At 33.3% G+C, this 9,961-nt stretch overlaps 1 pseudogene; it reads left to right on the forward strand.

Annotated features, from left to right (window-relative positions):
• The first annotated feature begins 550 nt into the window (after window positions 1-550).
• On the forward strand, window positions 551-2,227 carry LOC145067522 (serine/threonine-protein kinase STY8-like; annotated as a pseudogene).
• The last annotated feature ends 7,734 nt before the right edge of the window (window positions 2,228-9,961 follow it).

Here is a 9,961-nt window from a genome sequence, read left to right on the forward strand (position 1 = left end):
TTTTACAGAAAGGGTAAAATGGTCATTCACTAACATCCAGACGATTAATCTTAACACAATCACAGGAGAAATTTGTAGCTTCATCATTCGGCATGCAATCTACAATTTTTCATTTAAACTCTATGCAGCTCTAGCATCTTCAAGGCGTGCAAACTGAATAGTAACACAAAATTTATATATATTATGGTCAAAGTTGACAAAATAGCATTTTTCACTCGCCATGGGAATCGGTTGGCTATGATTCGGATCAGAGGCCTGGAATCATCAAGGTAGAAATTAAATCAAATATGATGCCACATCACTGTTAAGTCTATAGTCAAAAGTTAAAAAAGGTCAAATAAGTTATATTTTACCTTATTTCATATTAATGAAACATGGGTGGCAAAACCTATTCAAAAAAAAGTTTAAAGTACCTAGGTGGAACAAACTTGAGACTTGGTTACTATATTATGACATTAACCCCTTTATGTAGAAATAAAGTTGACACAACCAAAAGAAGGGTAGTATTATACTATTATAGATCATAAAAAGTATATCAACAAAGATAAAAATGACATGTGAATATGTGATGGCTGAAGAAAACAAGAAAACATTGTATTTTCTTTTTGGTATCTTAAGCTTTGTTTATATGTAAAGTTCAATAAATAAGAATCTACTACTAATTCTATGAACATCCACGTAGCTGTAAGCCTGTAATTGCAGAATAAGTAGATAAAAGAAGAAGATGAATCCAGAAACATAAGCAAACAAAGGAACACAGTTTGGCTTAAGAGATGGATATGAAAATTATGATAGAATAGATAACAAATTGTTAGATATATATTATATTTCTAACCTGCATATTAAATGCCACCATCTGAGCTCCATGCATCCACCCAATCAGTGGGTTGTAGTTAGATGAGTCAACTCCTATCCCTTTCGGATACACCCTCAGAACATTCCTCTGGATAAACCTATAGCAAGCTAGTTTTTAGTAAGTTTTCAATTTGAAAATGTTTATAAAAAATTAGGCAATACCTGACAATTGGAGAAGAGTCATTGAAGAAGATAATGAATTTGGAAACTATTCATAGAGGAGACTATTTACTTCTAGCTAGTATATATGCATCAGTTGGTAGATTAGAAGATGCATTTAGGGTAAGAAGAGAGATGAAAGAAAAGGGTGTTATTAAAAAGACTCCAGGTTGTAGCTCAATTGAAGTCAATGGTGTCATTCATGAGTTTGTTGCAGAAGATGATGCGAGTTTTGAGTCTGAGAAAATATATGCAGCTACTGAAAAGATGATGAAGAAGATAAAGTTGGTTGGTTATGTGATGAATATAGAAGATGCAGTATTGGAGGCAGATAAATATGATAAAGAAAAATCGGTTTTTCATCATAGTGAGAAATTGGAAATGATTCCTAACCCGTTTTGAATTATAAAACTTTTAATGACAAATGATCTCTATTAAATCCTATAATTAATTTAATTTCTAATGTTCTACAGAAAACTTAGTGTTAACAAAAGATCAAAGAACACTAAAACTTGTAGATTTTGGATTAGCAAGAGAAGAGACAGTTACAGAGATGATAGCTGAAACAGGGACATATCGTTGGATGGCTCCAGAGGTAATTTTTTTAATCTTTTTTTTTTCTTTTTTATCAAAGATAAACATTTTAAAATGTTTCTTTTTTAATAGTTATATGGCACTGCGACACTAAGGCAAGGAAAAAGAAACATTACAACCAGAAAGTAGATGCTTATAGCTTTGCAATTGTATTATGGGATCTTTTACACAACAGACTACCCTTTGAGGGAATGTCCAACCTCCAAGCTGCTTATGCTGCAGCTTTCAAGGTAAAATAGTAACTTCAATCATATCTCCTTAAGGGTAAAATAGTAATATTCACTTGGTTTTTATCTTTTTCAGAATGTGAGGCCAAGTTTGGAAGATCTACCAGAAGATTTAGCAATGATTCTGAGTTCATGTTGGATGGAGGATCCAGATGCTAGACCAAACTTCAGTCAAATCATACAAATGTTGTTGCATTATTTTTCGACCATTTTGCCCTCGAAACCCATACTTCCTTCTTGCCTTTTTGTTAATGAAAATGTCCCCGTGTCTCCAGAATCACCAGGCACAAGTGCTTTAATGGCAGTCTGCAATTTTACAGGGGATACCCCTAGAGAAATGGAACATAATAAGCCAAAAGGTTTCTTTTTTCTGTTTTAACCAGTGCTATTAATGCCCAAATAACAAGGTGATCAAGTATGAATGTGTATTTTTTTTATAAACGCTATGGTGTTTTTCTAAGAAAAATGCTAACTTTATCATCTTGTAAATTATTCAGCTATGGGTTATAATGTTATATGATATAGATGTTGTCATTTTGATGTGTTTTGGTTCTCTATTTACCATTTTAAACAAGTTTTTTTTGTCAAAAGATATGATAAAATTTCTGTTCAATAAGGCTAAAAAGTGAAATAAAGTGTCACAAACTCACAATTTTTCACCAGTAATCATTGCAAGAACACAATCCATCTTTGAAATGATGAAACCGAGTTTCTAAATCTTCTTGTACTTTGCTGGTTCATTTTAGTTTTTGTAATGACTGAATGTCTTTAAAAGTGAAGAAAATTTCTCACCTTTTTTTGAGGTAGCTGAGCTGTGAAAATAATGCTCTTAGCATCATGGATTCTTTCTGTAGCCAGATCACTATCAATGTGAAGAAAAGAAAAAGTGAATGTGAGCACTTGATCTTATAAAATCACAGATTCAAGAATCCTTTCGTAAGATCCATTAAAACAAAGCAATCATAGATAAAAAAAACTTTCTCAGAGAAAAATCATCGAACAATTATGGGGACCTACATGTTCATTCTGGGTACCCGCATATGCAAGGCCCAGACCAGTTATGGGTCCAATTCTAATGGAAGCATCTTCCTTATCCAGATAATCAGCAAAAAGTGCCAACACCTGAAACAACCCAACCCAAAATAAAATCACAACCAACAACCAACAACAACAGGTCAGAAAGAAAAATGCAAATTAAGCACTCACAGGGTCACAATCATTCTTGATACCACAGTTTACAGCCCCAACTCCTAACAATGCACCAACAATCACATGATTATCATTGCTATGGAAGTACTCGATAATGCAATGTGCACAAGCTTCACATTCCCACACGAATGTTAAACCAGAGAGAGGATCAGCTGCATTGATCAGAAAAGCCTAAAGAATTTGAAGTTTGAATGATTCTTGAAAGAAAACTAAATGAAATATTAGAAATGAAACCCATAAAGAGTATAATAATACCTTTGAATATGTGGTTGAAAACACATAAATACTGTTGGATTAGTGTCTAAGTCCATAACTATTTTGGTATGTACTTGACCCGATGGTGCATGGTCATTTTGGGTTACTTTCACCAAAGCAACTTGATTGGAGAAATAAATAGAGAGAGGTTATTATGATTTATTAATATGTTATAACAATAATATATTAAAGGAGAAATCATATTTGTTTAATTAATATTGGTCAATAATTAATTAAGAATTAATTTTGTGATCAAGTGTAATTAATTAAACTAGAGGGGCTTAATTGTAATTATGTGATAGTTACAATATAAGGTAAGGATTATCTTAAATATAGGGTGAGAAAATTTAAGGTGATAATGCCTTAGAATTTGACTAGGATAAGGGTTTCTAAGACTTATCTTATGGTTGCTTGGTGGGCAAACAACTAGATAAGGATAAGGACTAAAACTCTAATCTTTACACCTATATAAACCCCCTAAGGCTCATGAATTCGTCTAAGCCTTCCCAAGAAGTCCTAAGGATGAATTCCTACCTCTATCCTCTCTCTTTATACCTTCTCCACTTGCTTATGGTGTTTGTGAACCATTAGAGGAGTGACACTTGTGACTCTAAGCCTTCCAAAGTCAATTCAAGGAGAAATTGGGATTGTTATTGCTACATAACAATCAAGGTAACATTATAAACCTATTCTCATGTTAATATGATTATTTGAATTCTAGAATTAGGGTTTATAGTCTTGGATTCAAAGCATGTACAATAGAGAAACCTAGATCCAAGCATTAGGGTTTGTATGAGCACATAGGATATCTTATGACCAAAACCCATCAGTGGTATCAGAGCCTTGATTGGTTTCTATTGTATTGATGCTTGATATGTTTGAAAATTTCGAATTTTGTGTTTCTAGAGGCTGGACTCGCCGAGTCCATAGATGAACTCGCCGAGTCCAAGGTGACTCGACGAGTCCATGACTGACTCGACGAGTCGGCTCGTCAGATGGAGGGTATTCCGGGATTTCTTGCTGTTTTTGCTTATGGATAGTTACCTTATCATGTTAGATCAATATTAATCCGATTATATGATATATTTGACAATATTTTTGATCTAATAGAAGATGTTTATCAATTAATAAGATAATTGTTTCCTTATAAGATAATTGATTAATTATTTTGAGTAAATTGATAAATTGTTTTGCAAAAAATCATTAAATAAATCAAATATGGATAATTATGTGATTAAATGTTAATTTGAATTATTTGTTATTTGATCCTTGTTGTTATGAAAAGTTTCATATTTTGCCCTTTAGGTTTTATAGTTTAAATTTGAACCCCAATAGTTTTGTTGTTTTGAAATTTAAATAGTTAAAACCTTAATGTTTTGAAAAAGGTTTAAAAACTTGCCCTCAAGTTTTGGAATTTAAATTTTGATTAAATGGTTTAATTTTGATGTATATTTAAATTCTAAACCCTAATGTCTTGAAATGTTTCAAAACTTGCCCTCAAGTTTTGGAATTTAAAAGTTGATTAAAAGTTTAATTAGAAATGTTAAATTCTAAAACTCTAGTATTGTTTTGAAAAAGTTCAAATCACACCCTTATGGTTTTATTAATTAGTTAAGGTGTATAATTAAAAGAAGTCTAATAAATCCATAAAAGTTTAGGTTTACAATTTAATTGAATTAAAAGTATAATTGTTAAATTAGACCACCTAGTATTTTAAAAGTATAAAATACACCCTATACTATATATATAACATTAAAGGTATAACATTATATATATGTATGAGTAAAAGTCAGTCTTACCGTTAGTAGGCCTCATTCACGAAGCTGGTCTATAAGGGGTGTTTAAGGAAATTGCCTATAAAATGGCGATTGAATGGGTATCCACTCTTACCCACCGCACTCTTGACTAGTGGAGGGTCGTTAGCCGAACGGGTAGGATAGGACAAAACCTTCCATTATAAGTATAATGAAGTATAAAAGTAACTAAATGTTTTCATAAAATTCCCAATCTTAGTTACTTAGGCAAAAGTGAATTGATGCAATTCCATGAAATTACACTTTGTGCCCTTGCGAAGACGTTAGTGGAGCGTGTGTGGTTTACCGGCACACTAAATGGTTCTAAGCAAAGGTAGCAAAGGGTGACTCAATGTTTGTCATAGTTCGGTGGAGCGTGTGTGGTTTACCGGCACATCGAATAGGTGACTGTAACATGTGAGGGCACCATGTAAGTTTGCATGGTTATTCACACCCGCTTTGTGATCCTCGGCATCCCAGTCACAAACTAGAGGGGCATATCGAGATTTAAACATGCCATTGAAAGTTCAATGAATCTCAAAGGATCTAGGAGTTTTCATAGATTTAAAACTTAAATTTCTTTTTCGGTTTTCATGGTGGAAATTAGTGAATCGTCATTCACTTACCTTCAAATATTCTGCAATTAAGGTTACGACATCCCTCTCCCGAGTTGTAGAATATTGTGTTGGGTCCTAGCCTTAGTATTTCATTTGGGTGATTTACTAAGGACTCAATCTATCAACTAACTTGAATTCGTTTTTCTCCCGTTTTATAGATGTCAAAGTTTGACAACTATGGTCTTCCCAAATCCCGTGGAACAAGCTTTCCACATGAAAATGATATTCCACGATTCGATCGAGGAACAAGAAATCACGCTTCACTTCCTCTACCTCCTCCAATTACTCTCCCTAACCCACAAGTTCAAAGGCTTGAAAAGTTCAAGATCACTCAAGCCCTTTTGGCAAGTAAACATAAAGAAGGAAAGTCTGTGTGTGCACACGTCCTAGGGATGAAGTCACACATTGATAGGTTAAGAATGTTGGGATCCGTTGTCTGTGAGGAAATGGCTGTTGATTGGGTTCTTCAGTCACTTCCCAACTCATATAGTGAGTTCATAAGAGAGTACTATATGATGAACTACGGCGTGACCCTTATAGATCTCACCTATATGCTTATTGTTGCTGAATCAACAATGATTTGGCGCAATAGAAAAGCAAAGTTGATTGGTGAATCTGCCTTCGAGACCTTTATGGATATAGACAATGGCAACGAAAGACATGCTATGATCGAAAATTTTGATCATAAGAGAAAGGCGATGTCTGAAGTAGTTGCATGTCATGTTCCAAAAGAGTCGATTTGCTTTTATTGCCAAGAGAAGGGGCATTGGAAACGAAGTTGCCCTAATTACCTAAAAGATCTAAGAGATGGGAGAGTCAAAACGTATGGCTCTAATTTAGGTAAAATCCATTGACTAACTCTTTTAAGCTTCATTCTAGATTCTGAATACATAATGTGATAAGATTACAATTGATGTTTTTGTAGGATCGAAGAAAAGAAAGGAAGCTTAAGGGAAGAAGTAAGCAGAATCTAACCGTGAAGGAATGGATTTCGATCACGTTTCTCGAAGATTAGATTCTTGAGCTACTACTTAGAGTTAGAATTAGATTGCTAAGAAAGATGTATTAGCATAAGTTTTTCAATGAGTTGCATTGTAAGGACAAATTTTTCCGCAATAAAATATATTTTGATTTTAAATTTTATTTATTTATCCTTACAATGGCGTGTATGAAAAATTGATGTTAAAATGTTTCTATTATTAGCAATAATGGATTTGGTTCTTATTATGTTATGGAAAGTCGAGAATTTACCAAATAGGGAGAGTTTCTCATCGCCCAAGTTTCAATTGGACAGAAACTTGGAATCATGCAACGTGGATGCACGATGAATGAGAAATTTCATATTTGGAAATAAGACTAATTCATTGACAAAGTGTCAAGTGAAGGACTAGGAGATCGAGTACACAAAGTTGTGTGTTGATCAAAGTCCACCATAAGAGTAACGAGATATTCGTCATGATTTACTAAAGGTTTAGTAAATATGATTATACTTATAAGATTAAGTGTAATTCTGAATTGATTGAAAAAGTTTAAATCAATAGTAGAACGAATAACAAGAATCAAGTAGGCAGAGAGATAAAAGTTTCTCCATTCTAAGAAGAAGGGAGAGTACCTTTTATGCTGTATGATAGGTCTTAATGATTAAGAACCATATTTCAATTGGTCCTCTAAGTGCAATTGTATGTTTAAGAAGAGGAATCAAGAATTGAAGAAATGGTTAAATCAAAAAGTCAATCATACTTCGTTCCAAAAACAAGTCTTAAAGTTAAGATTGTGACATTGAGTGAAAAAAAAAGTATTAAGAGGTTTATAACATTCATTAAATGTGGTAAGTTGTGATGTCTTGGATAAGACAAAGACCAACTAGGACCAATTTATAAAGTGTTTTGATAAAAGCTACACTAACTCTTGAATATTTGTTTGTCAAGAAATGGTTATTGACAAGAGAATCTTATATGTCAAGGAGTCAGTAGGAGTCTTAATAGTCTTGAAAAGTTTCAAGAACAAATCAAATAAACCTTATCGATCATCACTAGCACACGAGTTGAGGTTTACAACCTATTGTGAAGACATTATTTTGTTTCTGTGCAAATCCAATCGAGTTAATTATGCATGTGAGTCCTATGAGTTCTCATTTGAATGCATAAAAGGCAAGGACCTTGTTCAATGGAAAGTACATTGATAGGAAAAGGTGAGCTGCTTAACTACTTGGAAGACGTGGTGGGCAGCTGTGCTACCATAAGGCAAGAAATCAAGATTAAGAAAGTTCGATCCATATGAGTTTGAATTCGTCGTAAACTTTGGTTTTGACAAAGTCACATGGATAGGAACAAATACACCGTTTAAATCTAAGTGTCATAAGATTTCCTCCTTCATGAAAATGATTGTGAGGAAATGCTTTCACTAAGAAAGATTTTAAGAAGATAGTGATTATAAAATTGCATTCTCGAATTCGATTATGGTTACGGTATCCCTTCCATAATTTGACTTGTGAGGTTTGGCAATTAGTCTTAAGTGTTTAGACACACATATGAACTATTGAAGGCAAAGGTGTATAAGTTCAAAAAGCCTTGATAAAAGATTATCAAAGCACTAAGTATTAGAAACATGAACTTAAGAAATTCAATAAGTATTGTCTTTCTGGAAGTTGAGATGTTTATGAATACATGTCGAAGCTAGTGGGAGCATAAGTGTTATGTTTTACAATAATCATCATGATAGTGGGAGCATAAATGTTATGATTGTATGATTATTAAGGCACGTATTGCAAAGTTGGCAATATTAATTATAGAAAACAAGAGTTAAACCTTGCAAAGTAGTAAGGGTTATAAAGTTGTTTTGCTATAATTAAGGGAGAGAATATTATGCTTCATTTCAAATCTAAAGGCTTAGGTTGTGGAATGTTAATAAAATTTAGTCAAGGGTACATAGTGTGTTCTTAAAATTTCGATTATGATTACGACATTCCTCTTCACAATTCGAATTTTGAGAACATAGCAAATAAAACATTATGCGTCGTGTCCCATACGCTTCAGGTATAGGATCGATTGCAAATGCTTTACCATTCTAAATTTTTTTCCAAATGTTTAGCGCATTTAGAGGGAAAAAGGACTAGAATTAGTTTTGACTAAAATAATTAAACAACTATCAAAGGACAATCCAAAGTTCCCCGAGGATTGGTCGCTTGTGAGTAGTTGGAAGCATGGTATTGAATGAACCATATCGACATTATTATGAATAGAAAAGATTCTATTAAGAATGAGTTGTCATATGGAAATTATGGAAATGTTTCCATACCGGATGGACCATATTGACATCATTATGAATAGATAAGATTCTATTAAGAATGAGTTGTCATATGGAAAATATGGAAGCGTGTCCATATTGGGAATTGAATATTGAAAATCTATGTCTAGATTAGAAACTTTTATGCAAAAGGATGTTCAAAGGAATGTACTTTGAGTGAGAGACATCATATCTAAGGGATTGTCTTGTAACAATCTCCGATAGAGGACTTTGTAATATCATTGGCAATAGTCTTTGTGACTTTGGTGCAGTGACATTACGAAAGGATAGTTGCATAGAATGTTAGAATCTAGCATATTCTATAAGTAACAAGAATTTGATATTCTTTAACTTATGAAAAACGGATTTGGAGTTGTGAAATGAGAAGGATTTGAAATGTGTTCAATGTGATCTATTTCACAAAGTAAGAACCATAGGTAAACATTGTGTGCATGCTAGGAGCATGGGACAAGTGTTGGAATTCAAGTAAGAAGTTGATTACCCGAAACGACAAATAATGAGTAATCGATATGGTGATAAATAAAAGGTGTTTTATTTATACTCAAAGTTTTGAGGCCATATGGGATTAGTATTATTCTTGTGTTTCACATTTGCATGTTTTGACTTCCAGAATAATTGAGTTTATTAAGAATAATCGAATTATTCGAACGGGCCACAGTCGTTCATATGTTGGAAGTAGATATGAAAGAAGACTGTCATGAATTGGTGTGTGGATTGTCTATAAGGTATTAGACATAAGCAAATGTTTGCTGCAACATTCATGAGTGCTTATGAATATGATTTGAGCATTGGATTAAACCCACGCTCACTTGAATCAATCCATGAATTGTATCACGAGTGATTGGTGAGACGATAACATCTTATATTCTTGAAACCGAGATGTGTGAGTTGTATCTTGCAAATCGGTTGCACATTGATAATATGTAAACGCACTAGTAACTTGGTG

This window comes from Lactuca serriola, chromosome 8 (assembly GCF_051521515.1).
Source record: "Lactuca serriola cultivar US96UC23 chromosome 8, Lser_US96UC23_V15, whole genome shotgun sequence".
NCBI classification, from domain to species: Eukaryota; Viridiplantae; Streptophyta; class Magnoliopsida; order Asterales; family Asteraceae; genus Lactuca; species Lactuca serriola.